Raw genomic sequence first — 5,445 nt, 5'->3', positions numbered from 1 at the left:
CGTACCCACCCAAAAGGTCTACACACTCACCCAAAGACCACCCAACCACCAACAAGTCCCAGCCAACCCATTCCACATATTCAGCCCACGTTGAATTCACCATTTCCACTCTCCTTCCGAACCTCCCCCCCCCACACACACACAGAGAGAGAAAGAGAGAGAGAGGTGCTTTTATGGCATAGATAAAGCACAACAAAAAAGAATATTGATTGCTTTACAGGCAAAAAAGATCACCGTTGAGTACACCGCTTCCCGTCCGATCAGCGAAGTTAAGCAACGTTGGGTCTGGTTAGTACTTGGATGGGTGACCGCCTGGGAACACCAGATGCTGTTGGCATCCCTACGTGTCAAGTGGGGTTGGTGGAGGATTAGTGCCCCTCCCTGTAAAACAAATAACTCTAAGCCCTTGGCCACCCCGTGTGGGATACATGGCGTCTGGCAATGAATGATGATGATTGAATCAACATCATCATTATCAGCATCCCACTTCTTTTCTCAGTATAATGGGTAACACTTGTTCATTAATCATTCAAACCACATAATACCTGGCCTCACCTCACAGGTGCACCTTCTGCATGTAACTTCATTATTGTTTATCAGACAGTCAATCCAATAACTGCCAAGTGAAAAAAAAAAAAAAAAAATAGATACCAAACCCTTGCTAAAACTCTTTCCTAACAAACTCTCTCCACCAACTTCATTCTTTGCAAGTTTCCTTCTTTCGTCAGCCTCCATACCTCTCTTTTTCACAAACTCATTTACAGTATCTGTTAACTTTCTTCATCGCCTACAATGCCTCCTTCCACCGTCAAACTATCTCGCATATACCCTTTTCATCATCCAGTTTTTACCCTACAAACTAGGTATACGTTTTTCAACTCTAGTGTCCACAAAACTCCTAACACCAAATCTTCCATGACTCTTTCAAGAACCCCACCTACACCGTGTTAACTCTTGATTTTTTTTTTTCACGCCACACTAGAGTCTAACATCCGCATGCTAATGTGAATACTAATACTCTTCCATGCAATGCTCTTACAACTGTCACGCACAACTCTTTGTTTCTTACCCCTGTTCTCATAGAACCAACCAGTTTCCTTCCCTGTACTTGTCTGTTTTCACTCCATATACACATTTACCTCTCCTTTTTATCACAGCATCCAGTTGCTTAAACTCTGCCCAATTAAAGTCTGCCATCATTCAACAGAATATCACATTGAGAGTCACCATCACTTTACTTCTATCTACATTTAGTCTCAAGACACGACGCTCAGAGACGTCAAAAAATCGTTTTGTCAGTCAGCAAAGTTCCTGTTGCCCAATGGCCAGCAGCACAGCATCATCAGCATACACCAGCCTTTAAATACTCCACCCATGCCAGTTCATTACTGCCCTCATCCCACTTTCCATCGCTACAGTTTTTACCTCTGTCACTTCCTCATCCATTTAAATGTTGACCAGGCTATTGGAACATCGCACATTCTTGTCTTACGCCAACACTGATGTTAAACCACTTACTTGACAACTGCCTACTCTTGTACAAGTTTCACTATGCAAACTAATCACCAGAATCTGCGACGCAATTATGAAGAACAACATAAAGCGCTCAATTCCAAACACTGCCTTGTGCTTATCTTGTAGACAAGCGCATATTATGCTCCAGGGCAAGTCATCACGTTCACGAAACTTCTAGCGTTCCACTGGGTTCCATTCTTTCACATACTTTCTTCAACCTGTACAGTGAATGAATAATACTTCCACTCTCCAACTGCCAAATTCATTACCACATTCGTCACCATCACCAAATATGAGCACAGGTACTCCCTTATCATTACACTTTACATTGTGTACAGTACCTATGACACACACCCGCCTCTGAGGTCCTTGGAGTGACATACGACACTGGACCCGCCTGATGCCTTCAAGTACCATTTGCACAACATCAAGAGGCAGAGCATCCCCAGACTCAATGCACTCAAGTCTCTTACACGGACAGACTTTCTACACACAAAAAGAAACACTATTCGCACTCTACAAGCAATACATTAGGTCAGTAATGCCCTATGACTTTTCGGTATGGGTCTCTAGCCTATCTAACATTCGGTGCAGCACCTTGCAGACCTTACAGACGCCTTTTGCATCATCACCAACTAAAAACCTCCCCCACAGCTCACGCACATGGAAATTAAATATCTCCCTTTCATAGAATTTCCTAACGTAAAAGGAACACAGTTCTTCACAGCAGCCTGTGCTAACAAACGACACCCATGTCATAACATGGCAGATCCTCACAACATAGGCACGTGAAACAATCACCACACAAACAATACCACATCCTCCTCAACAGATTCCTTCCTCCAGACATTCCAAAACTGGCAGTGAAGAAACACTTACATGCTCATTTCACACACAAAGCAACACAGCGCTTTGATTGGAACACTACAGCACAGGCTCCCCTCCTCCTCCTCCTCCTCCTCTCGATATCCATCCATGAACCGTATCTTTAATGATGTATGATGTTCTTACTTTTCTAGTTTTTTCTTTTACTTTACTCTTCTTATATTTGCATCCTGCCGTACCCTATGTTTATGTGAGAATGTCAGGATGATGATGATGATGATGATCATGATCATATTTGATGCCATATTCTCTACTACGTTAGTTTCAGAGCATTCATGTACAGTACATTGACTCTGAGTTGAAGTTTTTCCTGGTGTTAATTGGGTACAATAGTTTTCCCGACCATGAGGAGTTTAATTTGGCTCTCAGACTCACATGTCTCACTCTCAGCGAAATTCAATCGTCCGGCGTTAACCAGAACAGAATATTATCGTTGTCCCAACCATTAAACGGATAATAATGCTTTGCTGAAATGTGATCCCCATCAATGCATACCATAGACACTGTAAAGTTTTACAAGGCTATGATACAGTGGTGTTAGGATATATGTAAAAGTTAAGCCCTTTGCAGAAGTTTGTGTTATTTTTATTCAAGCTCGCATCAGGAGATAAAAGAAATACTGGCAGTCAAGAAGAAAAAACGCCTTCTCCTTTCTCTTCTACATCTGCCCCCATAGAAACATATTTAGACTAACAGCAGACGAATTTTTCCTGAGATAAGAGAAATTCCAGAAGTCAAAGATTAGAGATGGAAAATGTTAATTAATTTCGATAGTCTATCCGCTTTCTTGGCTCATGCGCTGCAATGTCCTGAAAATCGTAAAACATGTAAAACTGTCACCCCCAGAACTCTGATGCTGGGAGTGTGTTTGACCTGCTGTCCAAAAATTTCATATGTGAAATTTGCACTGACGTTCCCTGTCTGGAGAGGGATGCAGAGTAAAGAGGAATGAAGATGAAAATGCTAGGGAGAAGGGAAGAGAGATGGAAGAGGGGAAAAATGAGATTCTGAGAACGAGAGATAGTGGATGAAGAGAAAGAAAGAGAGCATTTGGAAAGGTGATGTGGGAGGAAAAGAAGAAAGGATGAAAAATTACAAAGAAACGGGCTGGGTGACAGCGAAGTTAACAGTATTGACAGTATGACGAATTTGGAGATTGGGAGAAGATGGGAAAATGAGAGAGCCTGGAAATGCTGATGTGGGAAGGAAGGACGGAAACGCAGAGTGAAAAGGGACTACCGCTCAGACTATGTGGAAATGAAAAAGCTGTTTCCTGAATATATATATATATATATATATATATATATATATATATATAGATAGATAGTGAGATAGATAGTTAGCTAGATAGATAGATATAGATATATATATATATATATATATATATATATATATATATATATATATATATAATTCACAGATAACTGAGTGTTATAATTTGGTGGTAAGTCCAGTGAAGGTGGACTTACGATATAAGCTACCCTCAAAGCCGTGATCATTGCTAGAAATCATAACATCTAAAAATGGGAGAGATTTCTCATCTTCTGAATCTGAGGTGATCTTAATATCTGGGTGTTGATCATTTAAATTATTCAGAAAAAGAGGGGCATGTTCTGATAATTTGAATACAAGAAACGTGTCGCCAATCTATCCTCTATAAAATAAAAGCTTAAAAGCAAGGGGGTTATTATCTAACTTTAAGGATTCAGAATGGCACAGAAAAGCATTGGCTAGTGTAGGACCTAGTAGGGATCCCATTGCCACACCGTCAAACTGCTTGTAAAATTTTCCATTAAATTTTTGAACATTAAACATTTAATGGTATGTTTAACAAGAAGTGTGACGGTGTTCTTTCAACGGTAACGTTAACAACCCATCACCTATACTCACACTAAAATATTCAGAAGGAAACACTGTAAATGATGCTCGCGAAAAGCTAATGTTCTTGCCAGTAGTTTGCCGGAAATTCTACCTTAAAGGGAATCAATCAGAAAGTTCCTGTACTGGAACTTGACTCTCCCAATACAGCTCCAGTCAAGATCCATACTAGATACGTAAAATCTGTCCTGGACAATTTACCAACCAACGAAGCTTAAGGTCCAGATTAAATACCTCCAATAGTTTTGAATAATTATTCCCCAGAACTTGCTCTCGTTCTAACTTATTCAGACTATGCATACGTTCTTTTTACGTCCCTAGATCTTGGAAAGAAGCCAACATCCACCCAGTTCCAAGGAAAGGATATTCCTCTGATCACTCTGATTACAGACCAGTAGCTATGACATTTTCTCTGGTAAAAGTATTTAAGACTGCCATTAAAAAGCACATTGCTGAACATATAGAATCCAACAACTTAATTAGCTTCAGACAGTATGGTTGCCAGGAAAGATCCTCTGTTGATGTACTCAGTCTTATCACTCGTACTGACCAACACTGAGAAACCCACGCAGTAACCTCTGATATTTCTAAAGTTTTGATAGTGTGGCACCGTTCCCAGTTATTCAGACTCACTTGGTACAGCATGTCATCTTTTGTCCCACCAATCTCTTCATATCTCAGTAACAGAAAGATAGGAGTAAAGGTACATAATATTCAGTATTTTCCAATTTACACTCAATAAATTATGGTGTGCCAACAGGGATCAATTCTGGATCCTGTCCTGCTCCTTATTCATATAAATGATCTCTTGTCTGTCACCCACTATCCAAAGTACTCATGTTCGGATGACTCAAAGCTTCACAGTTCGTTTGCACTTAACCTATTCACAGAATTTGGTATCTCTAACTCACAGCTTTGAACGGTAATCTCCGTAATTCATGACGTATCTAAAATCACTGGTTTGCGACAAAATTACACTGTTTCATTTTATACTACGAAAACCAAATATATTAAATATACTAAAAGACAGATAGTGCCTGGTTCCTATATTACCATCATTGCAACAAATATTCCTGTCTCATAAAGTACCGAAGTTCTCGGCATTTCGCTTTAAATATTCTCGGTTGGACCTCGCATGTTAGATCACGTGCTAAAATACCCCAGAGA

The 5,445-nt window shown here is 40.1% G+C and overlaps 1 pseudogene; it reads left to right on the top strand.

Moving 5' to 3' along the window:
• Positions 1-219: 219 nt before the first annotated feature.
• Positions 220-337, top strand: LOC145410250 (5S ribosomal RNA; annotated as a pseudogene).
• The last annotated feature ends 5,108 nt before the right edge of the window (positions 338-5,445 follow it).

This window comes from Coenobita brevimanus, chromosome 84 (genome assembly GCF_032717465.1).
Source record: "Coenobita brevimanus isolate Jiangsu-jjx chromosome 84, ASM3271746v2, whole genome shotgun sequence".
In the NCBI taxonomy this organism is placed as follows: Eukaryota; Metazoa; Arthropoda; class Malacostraca; order Decapoda; family Coenobitidae; genus Coenobita; species Coenobita brevimanus.
This window is presented reverse-complemented; position numbering and strand designations above follow the sequence as displayed.